This window comes from Anopheles maculipalpis, chromosome 2RL, assembly GCF_943734695.1.
Source record: "Anopheles maculipalpis chromosome 2RL, idAnoMacuDA_375_x, whole genome shotgun sequence".
Taxonomy (NCBI): domain Eukaryota; kingdom Metazoa; phylum Arthropoda; class Insecta; order Diptera; family Culicidae; genus Anopheles; species Anopheles maculipalpis.
The window spans coordinates 29,021,870-29,047,624 of record NC_064871.1 but is presented as its reverse complement, the minus strand read 5'-3'; the positions used below and the strand labels follow the sequence as shown (position 1 = coordinate 29,047,624).

Sequence of the window (25,755 nt, the reverse complement as noted above, 5' to 3'; positions counted from 1 at the left end):
AAAAACGAATTTTCTCATCAAAATTCCACATAAATCAAGTCCTGATTTCAAATTGCAGCGCTTTTCTGTTAGAGGGCGCGCTAGATGTCCCCCAATCTTTCTCGTTATAATTACTTAATGTTATAACACACTACAAATAATTCTTTTTTTCTTCCCTCGCCAAGATTTTCCGCAACGGTCTTATTTAACGCATAAACACACGTATGTGCGGTGCTTCAAGCGTTAGACGCCTTAATTGATCTGGTCCGCTGCCGTTATATGGCACCGCGGCGGTACAACCATAACCACGCATCAGACACCAATCGAAGCGACCCGATCATTTTCCGGCGCCAGTACATACTTCAATTTACATAACGCCCAACGCATTGGATATTACCTCACACACAGCTGCTGCAGTTCAACCATTGCGAACCTTTTCGACTGCATCACCGCAGAAACCCTTGCTCCGGATTCGGTCGACTAATTTCTGCCAATCGTGCCCCAACACACGTTCGCGGTAACACCGATTCGATGACCGATCTTCCCGGTGCGAGGTGTGAGAATTGTTTTATTGCCATTCAATTCGTTCTTATGGCTCACTCACATCGATTGATCCGGTGGGAGCTCCGCGTGAAATAAGAACAAATCTTTTCCCAACCGGCGCGTAAGGTGAGTCGCAATGTAATTTAAAACTCGGTTTTTGTTTGGAGACGTCTCTTATTTCAACAAAGCGCGTAAAAGGCAAGCGTCTACTAGAACGCTAAAGCACGATAACCGCAAGCGTACAGTACAGTTATCCAGCACGAAAGACTTCAATGCTTCGATGGAGTACAACAGCGCGAACGACAAGCGACGAACCCGACCCGAAACTACTGGAAATTATTTTTCTTCTCTTTCTTTTTTATTTTAAAATCTATTTCTGATAAGCTTACTATTCGACTCTGCGACCTAGTTGCGGGCAGCTGTTTGGAGGATAGTAAAGCGGCAAGGGTTTGAAACCGCGGAATTCAATCCAAAAATGGGAAACAAACAGCGGAACTTCAATCATCGATAACCAACCTCACCTACCTACCGAAAACCCACAAAAAAGGAAACGATAAACTTTGTTTAGTTTGGAAGGACAGCAAAGCAGCAAAAAAAAAAAAGAAGCAAAACGATTAAGTCAATCAACTCAGGCAAACAATTCAGTATTCTAAGCGAACCGCTATAGCAGAGAATGACGATGGGTAAGCACTTGGAGAAGTGGGTACGATGATTGAAGCGTTTCTGTCGTTTTTCCCCCTCTTTATTTTATATTTTATATCGACAATAACAACATAAAGAAAAATTACAGTTAACACACACACATATGGCGTAAATGAAATGAGGAGCGCCAAGGTACACAGTTAAAGGTGCACGAAACTGTAATTAATAATTAAAATATTATCGATTCTATTGGCGTCAGACACAGTTTGATTGTGGCTTTTAAGCACCTTACTGTGTGCGGCTCGCACACAGGTTCAATATTAACATAATTTATTTTGCTCATCGTCATCATCTTGATGGAGCTACGAAAAAATCAATCCTTCATTTGAGGTGTTTTGACCAAATAAATATTCCATTTCCGTAGCCAGCTTATGCATGGGTTCTATTCGACATGAACACACACTTACCGACAGATGATTCGTAGCTTCGTAGCACGAGGTGTGAATAACGGGACTCCTGCTCGACTCATAAGAATGAGGCTCCACGCCCTTTAATATGCTTCCGTCTAAAAGTGGCCCCTAGTCCATGACTCTTGGAAGGTTGGACGTGGAACCTTTTGCGATCAAATGAATGGCTTCTATCGTAGAATCTGTGAAATAAATCGTAAGTAGAATGTAATGCTTTAATTATAAAATTTTCATTCCATTAGAACGGTCTAGCAGTAATGCTCTGTAATTGTAATATTATTTAAAATTAAAATATGTAAACAAAATGGAACTTAAAGTAATCGTACATAGAATTGACATTTTCACACGACTAACATCGAGCATTTGAGCTACTTTGATATCAGGATTAAATAACCTCGAATACGGAAGAAAGCCGAACCAACCGAAAGTCACGGATGCACACTTTGTCTCTCAATTGCGCAAGTCTAGATTAATGGCCCGAGGATGGCGCGTGCCACTTGTCTTTCGTCTGCTTGACACCTCTCATCGTGCTCGATGCTCGTCTACGTTACACTTTCTTTTACTTTTTCACCCCATTTTTATTGGCATTAAATATTTGTCCCCTCGGTAAACATTCGCTGGCAAATCTCATCATCATTCAAGTCCGGATGCCTACCGCCAAACGCACTTCTGAGGCAGTGCGTAAGAAATGAGTGGATAATGGTATGAATTTCTGATTGCCGTTCCTGCCCGTGGACAGCAGAACAAGCGGGCTCACACCGTAATGCATCTTTAAAATCACACCACGAAAAACCATATCTTTTGTGTTTTTAAGGTGACCGCATCAATTCGGTCAACGTCTTGTGTGTTTCGCTCTCTCATCGTGATTGTACTTTAATGTTGGTGGCGTTATGTCATGGCTAGGCTCACTATCTGCATAGTTGATTGGTTGTGCATAGACGTTCGCATATCCGTTACTGGCAAAACGTTGCAAATTTTGCATACAAACAGACGATCATTACAGCAAATTAGGGTACCATCATACTGATGGGTATCGCTTGGTGGCACACACACTGGCTTCTAAATAGGAGATAATGTTGAAGAGCTGTGCGAGTAATGATCGTGAAAGGATTACTTAACCGTATGTTCTCCTTCACGCGCGGCATCGCATACAGACAAATTATAATCCTAATGAAGCGTGTAATTTAATTTGTACAAACTCCGCTTTGATGCGCACACATCAGGCAGCGGTCGATTTAATTTTGATCCATATTTTTTTGGCGCAAACCGTTTTGGATACAATTCTTGGTTGAACAGTTAGAGAATAAATAATTACAACGAACTGATTTGCCCTGACTGATACACAAGTGATTGCAATTGAAGCTTCTGTTGGGCCTGTGAGCTTTATCACTGTCCAAACAAATTATTGGCACTCAAAAGTGTTGTAGGACCGTTTTAATGCAGCAGAAATTTGCACAAAACAACAACCACTCACTCAAACTGAGTAGCCGATTGTCAATAATATTGTTCAGAAATTGGGCAAGTCGTCGATCGATGAGATTATCAACTGACTTTGGGTTAAGTTTAGTAGAATTTTTAGACCAACCTCTATCGTAGGTCTTATCCAATAATTGCACAACTAGTTAGGTCATTCAAATATTATAAAATCTAATTCAAGAAATAACCTATGTATAATAAACATAATCATGAACAAGGTATAGAAAACATGCCAAATTTGACGGCGTGCTACTATAATCGCATGTTGTGATATAGATGGAAACAAGTTCAAAAACTAAGAATATGTTTTTAGTGCAGTTGGGGGCGGTCCGGTGGTGTAGGTGACAGCGGCGCCGGTCGTTACTGGACTGGGATTCAAACCCCAGCAGGACCGTCCCCCCGCAGTGAGGACTGACTATCCAACTACGTGGTATCAGAGCCATTAATATGGTATTGCTTGTGATAAACTTCTCCGTTTTCATTTTTCTTGCTACATCAAATCAGTCAATCGGAAAAAAATATTCATTTTCCCACAATGCTTTTCTACCTGATTTTAAACTCTTTTTGTTATCGCACCACATGCGCACATACGAAACAAATCAATTATCTCAACATAAAGCGAAACATGCAACGTAAGTTCGTTAATGCATCGCTACAGCTTTTGCCGACTGGAGGTAGACCACGTGAGGGCACACGAAAAACAAAAGTAGCATTATTCACCAGAGGAATGTTTGATTTTACCAAAGTGCACACCATGTACACCGACTCCTGTATGTTTGATCATTATTTTTCTACATATTTGATGCATGTTTACGTTTTAAAGTACTCCATCGATGATCGAAATGTAAACAACCATAATTAAGCGCGCAACGCGCATCACCATCGTCGGTGGGTTTAATGTGGATCGTTAAGATATTAGTAACATGCATCATCATCAAACACGAACGAAAGTGTATCTAATTTCATAACAACTCAGTTCGATTAGTGTGCATACTGTTATTAAACGCACATTTAGATCATTCCGATTCGCCAGCAAGCACCGAGTTTTTCGATGACTTTTGTAAGCTTTATTTCCTCGCAAATTCAACTCCACACACACATACGTAAGCCTTGTAAAGCTGGCATAACAGCACGTGTAAGCATATTACATTACGGCAATGCTTAACTGCTCTTCTAGGCGCCGTAAAATTCTTACCTAATCACCAACTGAACCACAATCACAAACTAGTGACCGCACCGGCGAGGCGATAAATCGTATGATTGATTAATCGATTTAAAATTGAGTGTTTGGCCGACGATCGCTTAAAATCGTTAGCAAATTCGATTAATGGCTTGCAGGAGTATTTTCTGAACCAATCAAATTAACATGATAGTGAATCGTGGAGCCTGATTTTTGACCAATCAACTGTTCTGCTGCTAAATAGCAGTACAAATTAGCGTACCAATCAATAATGCTAATTGCAAATGTGCAGCGATGGCTAGTCTACGGCTTTTTTTGTTGTTTATTGTTACATTTTACAGGTTGCAAAATCTGCGCGCCAGTTTTGGTCAACATTCACAGTCAATTTTTGTGTCACTTGCTTAACGATGCAATTCGTTTGGGGAAAAGGTTCGCCAATTACCGAAACAGCTAGACTAATTGCGTAGTATAGCTATTTGTGTCACCTTGAAGACATTATGTTGGTCATCTATTAATTTAAAGAATAAAAATTACTTCATATTTTGGAAACACAGTTAAGTTTTGTTTTGTCCTATCAGTATTAGCCGCAATTATTCAAAGATCAGACATTTCTTCAGTTAGAGGGCCAGCCAAGAGCAAACGGGAAGCCAATTACTTACTGCTTTACCTCAAGGATGGTCACATTTATGACTTCGAAGTTCAACTATACGTCAAACGAATGGACAGCAATTAGTTGTCAAATCGTCGAATATTTGAGCTGTGACAACGAGCTAACCTTTAGCTGTCACCGTGTCTAAGTCGACTCTCCTTACAATGTACTGACAGAGGTTAATCGTCAGCTTGACCCTTGGAAGGAGGAAAAAAAAAACAATAACAAACGCTTCATTTGCGTGTATTATCGATCGCATTAAAACATCGTGTCTCACGTGTGGCCGGGCTGTATTCCAAAACCAAGAAAACGTTGTCGTTAAGTAAAATGCTTCTTACTGTCTAATCCAATTAATGCGAAGGTCGTTAAGGTGCGCTTAGCACGAGGGTAAGAATAGTGTCATTATTTTTGGAACAATTGCTTTGCAAAATAAAGAAAAAACTTCATTTAATTAGTTACACATTAAAACTATTATTTAGGGCTTCATAATATTAAGGAACATTGGGAAAAAAAAATAATTGAAATTCTAAATGCGATTTCAAAATTTCAAAAAATAAATCCAACATTTTCCCCTTCCAGCGAATTCCCCCAAATGGTTATGCCCTTTTCGACAGAAAATATTTTCATTTACACCAAGGCGTTTTTTTTTTTGTTCAATGTTTGGCACATTTTTCACGCAAGGCTAATCGCCGTAACCTTCCACGAAGGGCAAAACCTTTTGCGGCTCGGCAGCACCTGACTTCGTTCGGTGCCTCGTTGCACAAGGCAAACAGATTAACGCCTTTGACGCGGTACACCGCGCGGTGACAAAATGGCGAAAACCAAACGACGACACTGCGTTACGAAACGATCCGAAACCCGGCGCGGATGAACCCTTGCGCGTTAGATAAACGAGCGGCCGGTCCGGACCCCATAGAGCTAGCTAATGAAGCATTGTCAACAAGCAGCTTAGCATAGAGCGGCTGAGTTACTCGGGCTCGGCTCGAAAGAAGCGGCACTACGCTAGGAAGTAACCACCGGTGGACATCCGAATCTCACAAGTCGCTTCTCATTAGCGAATCGTTGGGTAATAATGAAGCTGGTTTGAGGCTCACGCTGGGATTTAATGTTGGGGTTGGTAGATCACATTGTTACGAGATGGGAAATTATAAAATTTTTGCAACATTGTAAAGTTCATATATGTTAAAAAACTTTACATTACATTTAAAAACTTTTATTTAAATTATATCCACTCTCAACTTAGGCAATCGAACACTCATTTCCAGTTTGTCTTGTATCCTAATGCATCAAGTTTTCTCGAAGACAAAGAAAATTATATTAAGCGCAGATTCAAACCGAATGCCTTTTCCGGCTTAGAACACTCGTTTGCTTGCGCAACACGTACCGCCTTCTCTACAACAATCCACACGGACTAATGCGCAACCCGGCAGCAGCAACTTGGCCGTGATTTGATCTGGAATTTGAACCTCAACCTACCGCCAGATTCGATGGCAGCCTTTGCTTTTCCGTGCCGCCTAAAGCAACACCTGCACCACCTGTATTTTATTGAATATTTTTATCCAATCTTACCACACACACACCCGTCGGGCCATGGTGTTCGAAAGCGTGCTGCACTCCTACGCATCCTGCTGAAATTTGAATAATTCAATTCTAGCCCAATCCCGCGCAACCTCGTCCAGAAGAATCAAACGAGCTTCGCTGAAGATATTTTTCAACCCAACCATTTCTTGCCAGACGGCAAGGTAAAGCAAAGCAAGGTCTTTCGATCTCTGCGATGCACGCGTCCCATCCGTCCTCGCATCAGGGCGGCACACTTAAATAAGCCGATGAATAATAATTGAAAAGTCGGCTGAAATTGTATGACTGCTGTTTTGCCTTACCGCAGCACGCACGTTTGAAGCAGGCGATGCGATGGGCAGCAGGAAGCTGAAAGCGATTAGACGCGGTTTAGTATGCAGCATAGCTGTAGGCATTCGAACAAACGTACAGGCGGCGATTGATTGCATTATAACAGTAGCTTGCACACCTTTTGGGAAGGTAGCTCGACAAACAAGCACTGTTTGTTATTCTAGGAGAAGATGAGGAAGCTAATGAAGCAATGAGATATTCAATTTAAAAAAAAAAACTTTGGTGAGTAAATAATTTTGCCAATTGGAACTGGTCCTAAAAGGAAATTTCCACCATGAAACCATTAAATTTATGTCTCTTTTTCTATAGAAGGATATCGATATGATAAAGATTACGTTACATAGTTGAAAATTTAATTCAATAAGTCGAATACAACCAATAAAATAACCAATTCGACACCCTTTTCATAGGTACGAGCTGACGGAAAAATATTTGTCAAAATTAAGTTTCCGCTTGGCAATCGTAATGCAAAAGTTTTCGTCAAGTTTCAAGCTCTCTTCACCGGTCCCACCATATGAATGAATTTATTTAAAAAAATATGTTTATAATAAATTAATTATTATCAATTATTGCCAGAAAACATTTTGAAAGTTTCTTTTTGATTTAATATTTATTTCCAGTGCCTATGCACCTACAGCTATGTTACACACTACGCGTTGACAATTAAAACAAAATGTCTACTAGCAAACATTCTAAATTCTAGCAAACTGTTTACAGCATTCATCAATAAACGTTGTTATATTTTAGCAATGTATGTAACCGTGTCATTTTCGTGTTTTTACTGTACTGGCTCGCATTTTCCCAATAATTTTCATACGAGATTTTTTCTCCCAACCACCGTAAGCCCTGTGAGCCAATTTCTTGCATTTTTTTTACCCCTAAGAGCTGAACTCTTGACCGTCGTTTTACGATGGTTTTGCGGCCAAATAGACATTAGGGCAGATCATTAGATACTGCTCGTCGATACTGCAAAACCTTCCACACTACGTATGACCCAGGATCGATCAACACGATTCGATCAATTAAACTCAAGGTCTATCGTAAACCTTTTCCCTCCCCAGCATTGACTTGATGCTTTATCTTTTACCGTACCCCTAAGCAGCATGCATGCAGACAAAAACGAAACCAGTGAAACCATTACCGGCTCCAGCTGGAACACAACACAGCTCCTCCAGTATGCATGTGAGAGCATAAAACAAAACAAAAACTCAACCAGGCTCTGCCAAACACAGCACGGGAAATGCCTTTAGTTTGCCGATCGACGCGCGCATAATGTGTTCAAACTTGCGCAACGAAATCAATTAAAACTATCGACACACACAACCAGCACACGACGAATGTAAAGTTCGCGGTACAAACGCAGAAAGTGAGAAGCGAGTAATTTGATCGTGCGAAAGAGGGATGAAAGAAAAATCTACACACCAACCCCAAAAAAGACCGAGCAACAAAAAAAAGCACGTCCCAAGTGTAGGTCAAACCCGAGGCTGCAGTAAGAAATTGTCGAAAAAACAAATCCGACTACTGCAGAAGCATAGTTACACACGTATCTTAACGATACTCGGTTCAATCTGTGAACGCAATCGTTTGCCTTTTTGCATACTCATTCCTCGCACAGCATTCGATCGCAGCCGACGGCCTACAGAAATTCGGAAGTTCAACACCACTCCTTCCGTTTTGTGTGAGATTTTGTTTTTAATTCAGACGGCTTTTCTGTGTTTTCCCAGGACGATCTTAAACGGTAGCGAATGGAATATGTATCGCTTCATGGGTTTTGTGTTACCATTAAATTGGAAAATTCGGTTGAGCAGGGCCCGGGACTGGGACATTTAAAAGAACTCTTGAAGAAATTGAAATTCACAGCCGTTAGCGTTCACATACATGTTCCCACAAACAGAACACAAGAATGGGATGAAATAATTTCAATTATACATGCACATCAAGTTTGACGGCCAACTTGGAAAGAATCGACTAATTTCAATAACCATAATCACACTTTTACTTACACCATTAAAGTATATGCGAAAATAAAACTAACACAGACACACTCAAACTGACTATGCCAGGCTGTTTTGGACCCTTTATCGCACATTCCATCACGTTAACAGGCCAACGAGCACAATGTTCGGGATTGATCGATCAATCAACCTTTGTCTAGGTGCCTCGTTCCCAAGTTCCAACGCACGATTACACGAAATATCGTTTAAACACACCCTTTTTCGATATCTATAGCGAATGCACCAACGTTGATGGCCATCATACCGAAAGAGGTGATTATGGGTGTGAACATGCGGATACCGTGTCGTGCCGAAAAATGCACTTGAACGACAGTTTTAACCATCAAATCCGACAGCGAGTTATGCTTCATCGGGTGCTGTGTTTCGTGTTAGATCAGATCAGAACATGGGCATGGTGGTCCATTGGACTTTCTTCGTACCACGTAACACAACCATTTCATTTTCCTACCAAACCATTATGGAAGGTTTGACCATGATGATGACCGGTGAACGCTATTGGGGTTCACATTTCGATTACGCTACGGTACAGACACCGACACATCGACGGGTGCGTTGTGGTTACAACAAGCGCTACCACTACGGTCGGACGATGTGGGACCGTAATGCACTTTCGATTGCAAACCAATTCGCAACACTAGCCCCGACCGTTACAAGATTCTCTCCCCTTGTGCACGGGTGGTAATCGACCGGTGTGCGTTACTAAAAGTGCGTCCCGTAAGTATCATGCATCCGTCATTTTCACGCATTACGCCACCATGTACCATTGTACGGGGGTGGGTGTAAGAAAGAAGAAAAAAAAGCTGAAGAAGAGAATGGAGCCATGGAAAGGAGGCAAAGAGAACTCATTTCCCTTCCTGAACAACCAGTGTGAGGGATAGAGGGTGTGATGGGCATTGGCTAGTATGGGGTTATGACTGATGGATACCAGTGGTCAAATACTATAAATTGGTTTTTCAAAATCATTGATACAGATAGGTTGTTTGATGTCATTTGCATGACATAAGCAAGCTTTTGAGCAGGTCATTACAAATGTACTTTTGAATTTTCGATAGTTAAACTGATTGATGGTTGACAATTTTGCTTTGCCCAAGGATCATAAGTATCCAAGGAATCCTACCTCATCTGGACCAATCCTTCATAAAAAGCAATGTCTGAGCCAACAACTTAACAGGTCGCTAAGCGAAGATCAAGAAGAACGAGGAGGATCATAATATCTCGTAGCAAAACAGCTGTTGCGTCAATCATAGGCCCTGTACAAAACTGACGAATTCTTCTTGATCGCATTTCACAGGAAGATGCTTGGGGGGTCGGTAGGCCAAGAAGATAAGAAGTGAGTAAGCAAGGATTTTATAACATTATAGTCTTGAGAGTAGGAATAGAAAAAAAAACCTTGAGAGCCTTACTTATGTTGTAAATTAAATAAATCTAGGGAATATCAACAAACTGACTTAAATCCATAATATAATTTCTTGTATTGAAGCAAATCAACCGCCAACAAACGCTCTCTACGGTCAGTTAGGGAAACTTGATCGCATAAACTAAACCGTAGAACAACGACCAGCTAGATTTAGTCCACGATGCTTTTCTATCAAGGGACAAAGTAAACAGCAGCTAGTCACAACGAAGCAAGAACAAGCAAAAAACCAAACGATCAAATTACACTACGAGCCCTACAATACTTGACTTGTACAGTCGATTCCAGAGCGTAATGCTGGTTTCCGTTCGATTGGAATGTGAAGTATGCTGAGCATTATTGGGTCTGGTGGACAAAAGTGTACACCAACTACCGTACCCTTTCCCACTTGCCACAAATGCTGAGAACTACGGACTTGGGCGTACCAATGCATAGATCATATTCATTCAAATGGAGCGTTTCTGCCGACAGTTACCGTGATCATAGAGTCACGGCCCCAGCGTTCAAATAAAGCATAGAGCACCGTTTTCATGCCTACGGGAAATAACAGGCTATCCCACTTCCACCAACGCTAAGGTAGGCCGTAATCGGATTAATGGCTTCTTAACAGCGGCTTAGCTGTGTGAGCTTGAAGGCCGGATTGATTCATTTCGCCATCATCGTGCAACGTATCGTCCGGTTCTTCGCGCATACTACCGAAGGCATCTTAATCTCCCGGGAACCAACTCGGAAAGCATAGGGGAGTTCCGTGCTCCAACAAATAAAATGTGGTACAGAAACTGATACACCCCTGCCGTGCACGATACATACGTCAGTGCGGGAGTTGTCGACCTACTTATCCCGGCGCTTGATACACATACCGACCATGCTGTGGGGAAAAGCTTTTGCTTTTGAAATAGATTTTTACTTTATTAATCAGGTTCTCCATTTCATCCTGGTTCACCTGGTTCGCTGGCGTATGTGTGTCTGCGACGAGTGTTAACGTCGCATAAAGTAAAACTTCCACCCTGACGTTGGTGTTGTTGCCACTCAAATTGGTGGAAGTCTCCCAGCTGGTGCGGTGTTGTGTGCTGGATTCTCCGTGTCTTGAAACGCACCGAGATCGTCGAACCTGAAGCCGGTTCAACCTGTTTCGCAATCCCATCTACGAGCGGTCAGTCCATGCATGTTCACAGCGAAGGAGAGCGCGAAACACGCACTGGAAACGCTCCTGGTGCACAAGGTCCGGGGCAAGTGTCCGCTTCGTCACTGCGGTTTTTGGAAGCGTGATTTTCACTCGGGCTTTCATTGGCTGACATGTCCATACACACCTGTGAATCATTTTCAGAGCACAACATAGCGATCTCTTGGATGCTTGTGATCGTAGTTGATTTCTATTCTTTTTTTGTGGTGCAGCTTTTTGCTAGCTCAGCAAACGGCTTTGAGTTGTCCCAAATCACCGATTTATCAGATTATTTACATGCCGCGTTGTGGCACATGAGCCAGTGGTAACTCTATGATCAGTTGCACATTTTTTCCAGCTTAAGCTGAAGCTAGTTTTACTTTCATCATTGCATATGGAAACCCTAGACTGTCTCTAACGCCAAGATCTATATGAATAGTGTAGTTTTTTTTCATTCATCTTCCTACGTACGCCTTTGGCTCTCTCGACACTGGGTTACAGAGAGCGACAGAACAAGTAGCTGCCAAGTTATGCCATCAAAAACGGCGAAGAATTCCAAAGTGCATAACACGTCAACCCACTCAAACGTGCGCATTATGTCATAAAACCGTTGAACTTCAAGGGAATTAACTGGAGCTATGAAAACGCTTTGCGACACCCAAGCCTTTTGTGAGGGGCCCATAAGACCTTCTGAAATGCCGTTTATTCACATTAACTTTCTTCAGCAAACATAGCAGAATCTCTTCGCTGCCAATTTTTTACCATAAATAAAATATCATGACATTCAATTAAGCAGCATCACATCGGCAGTGGAAAACACGGTGTCCGATTAAAGGGGTCCGCGTCAAATAGTCGTATAAATTATCTCACCATTAATGGCGGAGTACAACACGTGCCGCATGCGGCGCAATCGTTAACGAGCGCTAGATTTATATCGTAGCTAAAAGGGCCACAAGGAGGTATTTGCGGTGAGTAAATAAAACAAATCCACACTACAGGCGGCCGGTCGGCGGCAATGACACTTCGGCTATCCGTAGTAGCTTTTCACACGTAGTCACCAACTGTGTGGTACCAACCGTTCCAAACACACTCCTTCACTTCGCACTCGCACCCGAAGAGGACGACGAGAATACATTCAAATATCTCCCGTTGCCCGATGGCTGCGACATTGTACTGTGCAGAGTAGCAAAGGGGTTCGTTTCCTTTTCCGGCATTAGAATCTTTCGTTTCGAATCGCCACAAAAGCATCATTGATTTCACGTCTTTGCCATTGAAAGAAGCGCGTTCTCTTTGGAAAAGAAGCGTTAAATTACGGACAATTGAGCTGAAGGTGAAGGAAAGCGCTAAAAAGGGTACAATAAATGACGTGCATCGTGAGTAGTAGTTGGGCAGCACATAGGGCTGGGAAAGAATTTTTCCATCAACGGCGCCAAACCCCCGGTTTTTCGTTCTCGATCGATCGATCTCGAATGGCGGCACACGGGCAAGCGTTGCTGATTGCATCAGTGGCGCTCTTCACGGATCTCACATGCCCATTCTCGATCGATTGTTGTCGAGCCCGGGAGGCGAGAAGGTATGTTTTTCTCTATTCTTTTTCCCGACCCCTCTGGAGCTCTTGGGGGGAAAAACTCAAGAAAGAACCATCCGCACCACAACACTCATACACACACGGACACACATCAGCTGACATAGACGGGTTGTGCAGAAGATCCAAAACCTGTCTCCGCAACCGGGGCAAGAGAAGCCACGGACATAAACGTACCGATAGAAAGTCGAAGTCTGAAGACAGGAGAGAAGAAAGACATGCTTCAAGAAAGAAAAAAAAACGGGAGCAGAAGTAAACAGATTGAAGCAAACACACACGCGAAACATACGTTCACTGTAGTACCGAACCCAAAACAATGCCCGCATAACCGTAACCGTATAGCCGTGGCCACATCTCAACTTGCCACGGCAAACTCTCGGCAAATTCCACGACAACGGCCTTCTCCGCCTGGGCTACTCGTCTCCCGGACAACCAATCTTGGCAGCAACAACACAGCTCGGTCACTGCAGGGACCTGGAGACCTGGGAAGCCTGAACACCCGAAGCTGGTGTGCTTGAATTCGATCGACGTCTGACGGCTGCCGCCCGGAGCGTTCGAAATTCTAAGCGAGTAAGTGAATGGGGTGGGGGGGAGCAAGGAATGGCTGAAAAGGGAAGTCATTAACCTTCGCCGTTCCGATGTACATTCACTCACCGGCGGCGACGGCGGTCTGATCGCGTTCTTGAAAGCTAAAGGAACGGCGACACCGGGCGAAAAGAAACGAGAACAGCAGCAACCACACACACACACACACACACTTTACCCTCGACACAGCTTTGCGAACCGTTGTCGGGTGTTGCGCCAATTGACCGGCGAATGACCGCGCGAGATCGCGGTGCTCTTTAATGGGCAGGAGATTTTGGTGCGATTATGAGCATAAATTGTGACCGTTGAAGGCCCAAAAACGATAAAAAAATACTTAAAATTCGTAAACTCAACTTAGAGGGCATTTTTCCCGCGAAATTCCTTTTAGTTAAGCGAATTGTTCGCAAATGGATCTTGCCGGAAAGCAAAAAATGCGTAGATCAGTGACACAGTAGCTCGAGTTTATAAACAACTTTAATAATTCTTTTAAACAAGAAGAGACTTGTATGACTTCATTTGGTGTACATTGTGCACCTGTAGTGACGAGCTAAGGTACCGAATATTTTTTAGACTTTTACCGAATTTTATACTCTAATTGGCAAATAATATTCCGATGTTTCAGTAATTTAATTACACCCATATAATAAATTTTGTAAAGATCATCACATAAGTTATGTCCATATTGACAAAATCGTTGTAAATCCGCCAACAGAGGCAATACTAAAGCAAATTTGTATTGAACAGAGCAGTGGTTAGTGGGGCGGCCCGGTGGTGCAGGCAACAACGGCGCCGTTCTTCATACGGCAGGACCGGGGTTCAAATCCCATCCAGACCTTCCCCCCTTAGTGAGGACTGACAATCCAACTACGTGGTATCGGCAAGTCTAGTAAGCCATTCGATGGCTGACATGACCTTAGAGGACGTTGAGCTAAGAATAAGTGGTTATTAAAGCAATTTTGTCAATAGGGGTAGAGCATCTGAAGTCATCGTAGACCGCTTTTATTCATCTTCTGTTTTGGATTTCTATCTCATTTGAATTGGTTTTTACCGATCAGTCCTTCCCTTGGCTACAGCTGGCTCCAAATAAAAAATAATAAAGGATTTAAGAACTAATTTGAACTTGAAGCGTTTTTTTCGAAATCGAAATAAAAAAATCTATTTTTTCCAAAGATTTTTTCCATTACTCTTTGAATAACAGCAGACCAAAAACCTTAATCTCGACCAAACTAAGCTCACCTTTTATGACAACTCTCGATTCAGTAGCATGCCAATAGCTAGACGACCTCAACCCACTCAGGATTCCTTCCTTTTTGCTTGATTCCGAAATACGATGGATTTCAGTGGTACGAAGCTACAGAACTTCTGCTGCACTCTAGCCAGATGAGAACCATAAAAAGCAACACACTATTCAAACACGGTTTGCTTCTTTGGACCACCTGGACCAGTTAGATAGTTCCAATGCCAGAACCGTTTTCTACGACTGATACAATTTTCCACTCTACTTTCCATGGACAAACAGTGACTCTAGCCGCGATGATTCATCTGACAATTTTTGTTTTTGTCGTTTGATGAATTTTGCCCACAGGAGTGAGTACATTCTGTGGGCTACTGTTATCAACAAAATTGAAGTTATTATTTTGATACAATTCAAAACTGGCTTTTGTACACGTATTCATCCGACAATTCTTCCAGAAATTTATCTAAACATCGATTCGATCCAGAGAGCCAAAAAATCTCAATTTGTAATCATTCTTACGATGGAAACTCTCACCCACCAGGAATGTCCAAAACCATCTTCTCGGGTTGCTCTTAAATTGACTTTCGATTAAAAATATACTAGGGGTGGAACCCATTAATCGAAGGCGAAATACTAGTCGCCGGATCCGGATTCCGTTTCAGAAGCTTCAGCCGTCTGTGCAGCTCCCAGATCTACTCTGTATGCTGCTCATCCATCTCCCACCAGCCAACCAACGCAATGGATTAAAAACCTGCCGCTTCACGATGGAATCAATCGATAGGGCAAACGATCGGATAACAAGTTTTGCCCGGGAGTTAGGCGAACAGGTTTCGCCAGCGTTTGCTGCTGCTTGAGCATTCCTATCACACCACATCAGACGCTTACGCATTCTTCCTGCCAATTAATGTGCCCACTTTATGCATGCAATTCCTGTGCCAACTCCTGCAGCACACCGTCAGAAGCTCAGAGATAAACAGTGAGCAGACATATCCTAGGCATATCGATTCGAAAAATTAAATAAAAATGCATTTTTAATAATTTGCAAATCATCCCTAGATTTTCCAAAACAAGTGTCACTAAGCAAAATTAAAATAAAATAAAAACCCAAATTGATTTCTCAAACCACTTCCCACAATATCTTTTTGGAAATGAGCAACCCACGATCAGCTAGGTAAAAAAACGTGCAAAATGAATAAATTTGTAAAACGAAACAACCGGCAAGAATATTTTAATCCCGAGCTCATTATTATGCCACATCGGCTGCTGTGACATCGGCTTCGTAGGATAATATGGCTTTGCCTCCCGGGGAGTGTTTATTGGATTTTTACTCGCTGTCTCTGCTGGAGGACAGAGATACGATATGACACATCCAAACACACAGACGCACACACACTTCTGTATTCCTAAGACAATTTATAGTATAGAACAGAGAATAAAGCAGTCAGTAAAGGAACCGTAAGATGTTGTTTTGATTTGCTTATAAGCGAGAAGCTTCTTCGCTGCCAGCAGTGTCTGCTACTGTCCACAAGCCAGCAGAGACTGCGATAAATGCCGTCGTGACATTCTTCGATTCGCGTCAGGCACAACCGTACGCTAGTGGTCGTCCTTGCCACAAGGACGCGCTAATTGCGTAGCAGGAACCTGCTGTGATGAATGTGCGCGGATACCACACGAAACGATAGCCAGAGAAAAGCATCTCGTTCGGCGAGCGAAACAGAGAGCCAGATTGAATACACCTGATTGAAAGCATCATTTTCAAAGGAATAAATGATTCAAACCTGCTTCAATCGTCCGCGAACAGCTGCAACACACTGCATCGGATTTGACACCGATAAATAGGTGGCTATCGTGACGACCAGGTGCTTCAAATTTTGGCCCGTAACACATTTAACCTGCCCAAATCGGATTATTCCGTGTTGATTAACTGTTCACCCCTTCCGGATGCTATGGGATCGGTCTGTTAATGAGCTGGTGCTAAATCACGGAAAGCTAAATCTTCGGACATCAGCACACAAGATCACATTCGGGTAATCGGTGACTCAAAGCTAATCCGCGTGTGTGTGTGAGTTGGAATGATGCCGCGAATGATGAGAAAATCGTGATATTGGGCTTATGAGAGAAAAAGGAAATCGAAACCACAAACGGCAACACACCAACCGAAGTGACCAGTTTTCACTTGTAAGAGAAGAAAAAAAGAATCTCTCCGTATCGGGTATCATTCGAACTGTGTCAGAGCAGGAATTTCCACTTCCTTAACTCGTCCACCTTCGAAATGAAAGAATCGCGCCAAATAGCTCCACTCGACCTGCAACGATCGGTGATCGAGTTGGAAGTGAAGCTGTGTAAAGCTGTTGATGATGAGGATTTGGTTTTTTTTTTTGGGGACGTTTATGACCATTCACTGTTTAGCCGAAGGGTGAAAGAGGATATTAACATATAAAACAGGCTTTTTATGCACCGACTCCGGCAAACAAAACAAAAGTAATCAAGTTTTGGTTGTTTTTTTTCGGGAGGCTTCGAAAAACCTGTTCACGCAAAAAGGAGAAAAGCATACGATTTGTTTTGTGATCGGTGGTGATCACTATGGCGGCATGCTTTAACGCTGATAGGATGACGGTACGAGGATACTAAATTACAGCTTTGTTTTTGTAACTAAAATAATGAAATTTAAAGTTTTGTTGAGATGATGGGACTAACATGGAACTATCTATTATGTTTATGTTTCCTTGAGAGCTCTTCTCTTTAGTGTGCTTAAACTCTCAACAGGGTGTAGATGACTTTCGTGAGAATGACCGACATTTTTAGCCAACATCTGTCAAATATAGGGGCAATGATAAGGTTCTAACACCATAACATATCTTGAAACAATTGGCAACTGAGATCTGATGGATTATGCTGGCGAATCTAAATTACTACTGTGTCCAAAAAGTAAGATGACATTGGATGTCAAATTTTGCGCGCCAAAAGAAGCCCCTTGTTTTTATTTTTCGTTTGTCAATATGTATGTTTTTGACAGTTCTGCCACGTTTCAAGTCACATCATCAACCCGGCTAGGAGTGACAATTTGTTTTCGGAGCTGCGCCAAGTGGTTTTTGTCCATATCGACCATGTCCACGTTTGTGGAGCAGCAGCAATGAAATAAAGGCTGAGGAAACAATCGTCAGTTGACGATACGATACATTTTGGAACCTCCATCCAGCGAAAGCGGCCGGATTTGTGGAAAAACAACTGATGCTGGGTTTTGCACCACGAATATGTGCAAGGCATACTCAATTTGTTCACACTAAATATGAGTCTCAAAATATATTTAAATATTATTTTCGATTTTTGGTAACATTCTCAAGACATTACTATGACATTTAAGTGTCAGTTGATATGGGAATAGACAGAATTCATTACAACTCACAAGGTACATGTGACTGTTCCAGTATATTTAAGAATTCTAAGCAGATAGAGATGTCAGTTTTCACTACGAGAAAACAGTCCGGATGGGATTTGAGCTCAGGTACTGCTGAGCGAAAACCGACCGCCCTATTTTCAAAATGAGTTGCTACTACAATTTTCGAAAGCCTCTTACATCCTAAATTTGTGTTTGTCTAGTCTGAACTTATTTCAGATTACTTGGAATTTCTCTTGTACTTTGTGGGTTGCTATTGATAATGCTAAACCTGCATAGATCCAGGCAGCATTAGTCACTTCTGTTCAACAGCAAATAGCTGAAGCAGAGAACAACTTCTTTCCCCTGCAGTTCTATGTTTGACGATTTGACGACCTCGGGAGCTACTTTTACTGAAAAGATAAACCTACTCCGCCCAGGCCCATTTGGCTGCAGCTTGCCGGTTTCAGGTTGACACAATTTTCAGCACTAGCTGCAGCCACAACTAGTTTTCTTTCATTCACTGCTTCTTCGTTTCGTGGACCATGCGCTTCATTTTTCCTTCTGGAAGGTGAACCCGCCGTCGTCGACCGTATCTGCTGCTGCTGCTGCTGCTGCTGCTGCTGCTGCCAGCACCATTGGCCATAAAATAGATAAATAAGTCCACCGTGAAAATAGAACGAACGTCAGCAAATGAGGAGTGAGGGAATGAAATTTCTAATTTTCAGGTTATGAGCGCGAAACCTGACTCCCCACATCTTGCTGATCCAAACACTCCGATCCCAGGGGGGAGGCCGCGCAGCACTTGCTCTACCAAGCGATTGGATAACGCGATTGGGCTTCAGAGAGGGTGGTCGATTCCGTACCAAGTCCGCGCCACGGCGAATGGTGTACATCGGTGTAATTGCGTACCAAAGCCCATATGTACACACGCGGTACGCTTACGTATATGCGGCAGCGTGCGGTGATACACACGTGCACTTCGACGTAAAAGTGAGCTTGCGTCCGCCGCTATCATCATCGGCAACTGCAGACGGTACCTGATGCCTTTAGGGCAGCTTCGCTCGGCCTCAATTTCTAGTTTGTTCACTTTTCCTGTTCGCGATCGTGCACGAAACGAACGCCCGGGCTGTACACAGCAACACCCTGTGTCAACACCGCTCTGGGGCCAGAGGGCTCAATGATGCGGGCATATGTTTGTCGTCGGTGTACCACAGAAACCGCAGTACTGATGATTGAGTGCATTCAAGCAAAGGGAGTCTTCATTCAACATCTCTCGCACCCGCCAAAAAAAAAACCTAAACATGCGCCAACATTCTCACGCGACCTAGGGAGAAAAAATGAAAGTTTTTAAGAACTCTTCATCATCCGGGACTAGTGGGCCCCATGGATGCGTGCGTGCGTGGGCAGTTGATTCCGTTCCGTTGGGAAACGTCAACGTCAGTCCACTCGAGGAGTCTCTCGAGCGATGTATTCCCTTGATCTAGTGTCTAATCTTGACACCTGGCAATTAGCATACTATCTTGACATGGACTGTCTGGTCGGGACCGGAACACTACACTTGACGGCAGGCCAACGGGATATTCTCGCATGTTTTTGACTGAAATAACCTCTAAAACCTATCCGCCAATCGTCAGGACGCCATAAAAGAAGTCGATTGCAGGGTATGAGTTCCCACGCAAACCATGCTGCGCTAGGCGCGTGCAGGTGCAACCAAGCCGAACACGACCCACCAGCCAGCGCCATTCGCTCTTTATAATGCAATTTAAATTGTGTGCTCCGGTTTTTTAAAGGGTTAAATGGCTGGGCTATGCAAATTACTGCTGCACCGCCGTTCAAGAACCTGTCCCAACCTTGCCATGCACCAGCAAAACCATCAGGGTGACCTTGGCCAAAAGCGGGGGCCCAACACCACCGTACCCGCTAGACGGGTGGATCTGAGTATGCGTTGCAGTTGTTCTTGCTACCACCAATGTGGAGGTGGACTTGGATTTGGGTTGCTCCCCGTAGGCAGAACTGTTGCAATGAGCTGCCGGAATTCGTGAACCAAAAACGGATTGGCAACGTTATCTCTACACATCGTTGTCACTATTTTTATTGCCACCGTAATGAGGAAGTCCACTTTTTGGACATGGATATACACATTGTCAGACAACTTGTCCTGGAGGTACAAAGAAATGTGCGAATGCGCAATAAAACAAGTCGTCAATCGGTGAAGGTGGTTAAGAAGGTTAACTTCTACAGAGGTGTATGCTAATGAAGAGCTTCTCTGGGGGAGTTTTCGGCTTTCACAATCATACTCCATTCCTGAGAATTCATACTTCCTACAATGCACACAAAAAAGGAACTATCAAGCTTCTTAACCGTCTTACTTCTTGAGGAAATCCCGAACGACCCTCGCGACTTTGCGGATCACTCACATAAATCGCGATGAGAGAAAGTTCATCGCAATTTCATACGCTTTACAACCGCACCATCGGCTCCACCATAAGAAGCATTCTCGAGGATTGCAATCTGCGTCTGTTGACCTGCCGTACCAATCAAACCCTCGGGAGGGATAATAAATTGAGCACTTGGTGCAAATCATGTGCACCCGGCCGAAAAGGTTGCTGCTGTGCGGCACCACCAATCGGCTCATGGCTTCTCGATCGAATCGAACGGGAACGGCAGTTCATCGGGAACCAGCTGCTTGGGAAATAGCGTTCGATTAATCTTGACCAAGTTAACCTCTCTGGATTGGATTTTCTGCACGATCGTGTGATTTGTGGCTAAAATGATTTTTTTAAATGAAATATTTTTAACTAAAAGAAGCTAATGACTTGATGTGGGTGGTATGTAATTTAGCGCAATTTAATCACTCGTATCTATTCGGACATCGCATGTGAAGTTCAAACTTAGTAGTTGGTATGTGCAGTTCAGCTTCACAGTAATTGCTAAGTCAGTATGTTAACGAAGAGAATGAAGAGAGATGAGCAACTTGTGGGACATTCTCTTGCCAACATTTTTTACTCCCATTTTTTTATAATTTTATTCATTTCTATCAATATATAATTATAGCACATTTTTATAGCAGCCCAAGCAAATACTTGGATTGAATTCATACACCCGTCGGTGTTGTTTTGGCATTCGGTGCGAAAGGGCAACCCAAGGTGTCCACAAGCTTCACCTTTCCCCCAAACAACCTTGACGAAATTCGGAAACAAGTTCTCGGATCGCAGCTTTTTCAGAGGACCTCCTAAGGTTAGGTTGCAAATTAAAACATGGCCCCCCTGCTGGACGATGCTGGTGAAGGTGGAGAATCCAGCACAGACCTTCCAAAAGAGGCCTCCACCTTCCAATTTCCACCGTGAATGAAGATTACTATGATCTTTGCCAGAGCTCGGTCGTCCGCTTTGCTTGTAGCTTGGAAATTTACAGAAAGCAGAAAGTCAATAAGTCTCCGAAACGATGATACGCTTCATTTTGACCGGGTGTTTCACCAATTTTGCTTTTGCCGTTTGGGAGGGGGCCACCTCAAAAGGGCAGTAGACCTGTGAAGTGGTGCACCCGCAAGGAAACGAACAGGTCAGCTGGAGCAGCACTAATGCAGCACATGTCCGACGATGGTTTGCGGGTTCATTGGAGCTGCGAATGATGCCGATGGGGTGGAATAGCGTGCCTGTGTGTGTGTAGAGCGACCAGCGGCAATGACGAATAACGACTGAAGCACAATCGTCACTGAGACCCCCCCCCCACAATCTGAGGAAATCCAAAAGTTAACGGTACCGTGGAAATATAAATCCGCTGATGTTCATGTGAAGAAGGAGAAATTCTTGCTGAGATACGTAGACAAAAAAGCATTCCAGCATCGCTTCTCTCGTCGGTAAATTGGGAATTTTTGTTCTCTAAAAGCACCACGAATGACATATCTCGGATGGTTGTAATTTGCTGCAAGCTCTGTCAATCGTAAAGTGAGTTGCGAGAAACCTTGGGACCGATGAACGGTTGTGGCACAACAGATTTGACGGAACTGTCGAACTCGGAGGAAGCAGCAGACAGAATTTAATTAAGCTTAACTCTGCCTTTTATCTTAATGCCGGTTCTATTGCTACATCCTAATGTCTTAGGATGACTGTTAGGAAGACAAAAGGGAACTAGGAATCTGCCAAATTATGGATGTAAAAAATGCTCAACTCAACGTATTACAAAAAAAAAAAACGAGAAAGGTACACGTACATCCTAAAATATAATCCACAAAAATAACTCCCAAAACCAAGAGCGCCTCTTCCAAGCCTGACTAAGGCCTCCGCAAGCAAAGCATGGTACAGTAACTGCCAAAATGGAAACAAAAACAAATACATCCTCGATGGTATTTGCGCAAGAATGTTGAATCAAAACAGAAAAAAACACACACAGCCCAACCACCTTATGTGATCACACCGAGGTCGGTACACCCGCCCGTTTTCTAAGAGAGCTCGGCATTAATTCTTGCGCCGGAAGTTCATCTAAAATTCAAACATTACCAACCACTAACCGTTGCACGGTGTGCCACGGAAAGACATCGTGAAGAAGGTTGCGAAACCCAACAGTTAAGTCACGCGGGGTCTCCCGCATCTTCAGCCCGGGAATGGCATCAGTTTGTGCTCCGTTTGGCAATGTTTCCTACCGCTCACCGCAATCACCGTAACGCGCGAGATGTTACGCTGCTCTGGTCAAGAGGTTCGTTGATTTGTTTCACCAATCAGCACCTTCGAGCATGTCCGGGATGGAAGCACTGCTGGGCAGAACAATGGATCAATAAAAACTCAATCCTCGACCAGCGTCATTCATCATTCCGCTGTGTGTGGGTAAAGAAGTCACACCTTTCGATCCAGTCATCCATCCCGCAGCCTGGGTCATCCGGACGCGTTGGAAGATCTTCCACAAACAGAAGTTCTCGAAGAAGCTCTCCCAGCAGCCCCAACATGACACAGATAATCTCTGGTGCTTGGCGTTAGTGGAGCTAGGTTATGCAAACTGGCTTCTTGGTCTGGTGGCGTCGCGGGTCCTTCACCTACACCTATTCATTAGCGAATCCGTCTAAGACCGGCATACATTATGCAATCACTAACACTTCTTAGCCACAAGTCATCATCTTTCTGACTACTCGCTTCGTTACACACAGCAACAACGTGCATCATTGTCACTCACACGTGCACTGAGCAAATGGGCATAAATTGGTCGTCTTTATTTCTGCCCAAAACCGATGATACTTCTTCAGGTGGGCAGGTTTGATTCCCCGTCGTCAATCCGCTTCTACTGACCTTGAATTCACACCATCAACGTGCCACAAGTGAGCCGCAGCACAAGTCCACACAGAAGAAGATCTTCAAGGTGAGTGAGTGTGTGTGCTGGTGCGTAAGACACCTAACATTGACAGTTGAATTGAATTAGATTAAAAATTCAAGTCACACAGCTACATCACCGGGTCGGAAATCTGGTAACCACCCCACATGGGTACGTCCTCCCGCTGAGGGTAATCATATTTATGTATTCCTTCCAGCCGCTTCACACATCTTAAGCCCATCGGTCACAGTGCGATGGCCAGATCGAGCGATACATGGCAATGAATGTTGCGCCTGTGCGTATGGAATAGATCATTCGGTCACTGTCGGTGGACTGTCGGGGTCAAATAGTTGCATCTTTCGCGTCGTACAATATCGCTGAATTTTGGAGCCATTAATCAGAGGATATTAATGATTGAAAACTTTATAAATAAATAACAAATAGTATTTAGGACAGTACCAATTAAAGGAATAACTGAGCTGTTTAACTAACAGATAGCGTGTTTGATGATAAAACTGTTCCTAAATCATGGCAAAAAAGTGTCATTAAATCATTTTTTTTTAAATTTTGATCACATTCCTACAAGAAATGGATATCTTCACAACGAAAGACTTGTTTGGCCTTGGGATATTCGTCGTTTTATAATATAAATTCCTCGCCGTGAAAATCTGGTTGCTTTTTTATTAATCCTGTTCTGCTGAACGTCAGCTGGTCTCGAGCAGATCCTCAACCGCCTCATCTCACTGTCTCCAGTCACCTGACACTGACCTTCAGAAGGACTTAGACGGGTAATTTTTTTACCAAAACATTTCCACAAGCGACGAACCTGCGATCATCATCATTTGCTACTTCTTCGCCAACATCCAGTTTGGCTGCCGCTGCCGCGGATGGTGCAAAACTGCTCAACGTTATTCCACGTTTCCAGCTTGATTACTTCAGATCATTTTACTAGCACGGGTTGATGACGACATGCACGCACGGAGAACGAGAGTTTGGGTTGGTGGTGAAATATAATAACGCAAACGAAATCACTGACAAGCGAGGAACCGGTTTCACCAAATTCAAGATGTTTGAATTTTCTTTTCACTTCCAAGGGTGATGTGTTATAAAAAAGTACTTTTTTGTTGTTGCAAGAATACATTCATGCGAAAATAAACATCTTTTTGCAGCGATGATAAAAATGCTTTAATGCTATCGAAAACACAACAGGACAGATACGTACAATAGCGTCATGTAGCAATATTTTATTATTTATGTTCAATCATAAGAAACCATGGTCAGAGTGAAATTTAATATTCCACAATCGGTGCGTGCTAATTTTATTTGCTGTATGTGTTGTGTGTTGTGTGGCCTTACCAGGAAAAAAGGTGGAAGATGAAAGTTTTTCGATTAAAAATTAAAACTTCGCACTTTGCTCACAGCCAGCCCCAGATCACGCAATTGTGTGGAGGAACCTCGATCGGAGAATTTCGATTGGAATACACCAATAACATGGTTTTTCGAACAAACATTAAGTGCAATAAATTCTTTTATAAAGATAGAACAACAATTTATGAGAAAAAAAAAACATGTTGCGCCTTGATTTTAACACCTTCTTTAGCGACCCAACATGTAGAAAGGCTCCTGACACTCCTGAAAAAGCGCACATCAAACCATACACGAAGCGAAGAACGAAGGGGCTCTCTGGGACCTCTCTGTTGCTGTCATAACGGCGATTTTTGCCACTTGTTCATACAAAGAAGAGAGAAGCAGAAAAAAAATCTTCACTGGACTTTGGCCCCCCCTTAAGGAGTGGCCTGGAAAAAAGCAGCGGGTGAAAACAAAACCAAAGCCGCGATGTTGCTTCGGACACATTCGAAAGTCTCCAAAATTCGCTCTTTACAATCCCCCGCGGCCCTCGGACGATTCGGAATCGACTGCTACATGGAGAATATTAATTTTATGCTTGTTTGTGTTGCGCTTTTTGTTTTCTGTGCTGTGATCATTTCTGTTATCTGCTGCTTCCAGCGCAAAATATTGCCACGCACTTCAGCATAAAGCTTTCGTTAACGGAGTGTCCAGATGGTGCGTTCAATTGTTTCTGCACAGCGAGATGGTAGGCGATTGGCCACACACAACAAATGCTGTCCTTCGCCGTTAAATGTCTCACTCTCGCTTGTTATTTTCGGCACAAGAAAAATGCCCCGAGGGACCGAATGAGCTTGACGGACGTAAAATTGAATGCGAGAGAAGT

General features: G+C 43.2%; 3 protein-coding genes across 3 annotated transcripts in view; all 3 read right to left on the bottom strand.

Annotated features, from left to right (window-relative positions):
* Nucleotides 1-1,779, bottom strand: part of LOC126556660 (uncharacterized) — a 39,653-nt gene extending 37,874 nt beyond the window's left edge. Inside the window, exon 1 of the mRNA XM_050212067.1 lies at nucleotides 1,632-1,779. The gene's annotated coding sequence lies outside the window, so the exon portion shown is untranslated. The remainder of the gene's footprint in view (nucleotides 1-1,631) is intronic.
* The window catches only part of LOC126559075 (coiled-coil domain-containing protein 25), a 318,194-nt gene that overhangs the window by 48,971 nt on the left and 243,468 nt on the right, over nucleotides 1-25,755 (bottom strand). The gene's annotated exons all lie outside the window — the stretch shown is intronic.
* The window catches only part of LOC126565981 (serine protease snake-like), a 320,396-nt gene that overhangs the window by 155,029 nt on the left and 139,612 nt on the right, over nucleotides 1-25,755 (bottom strand). The gene's annotated exons all lie outside the window — the stretch shown is intronic.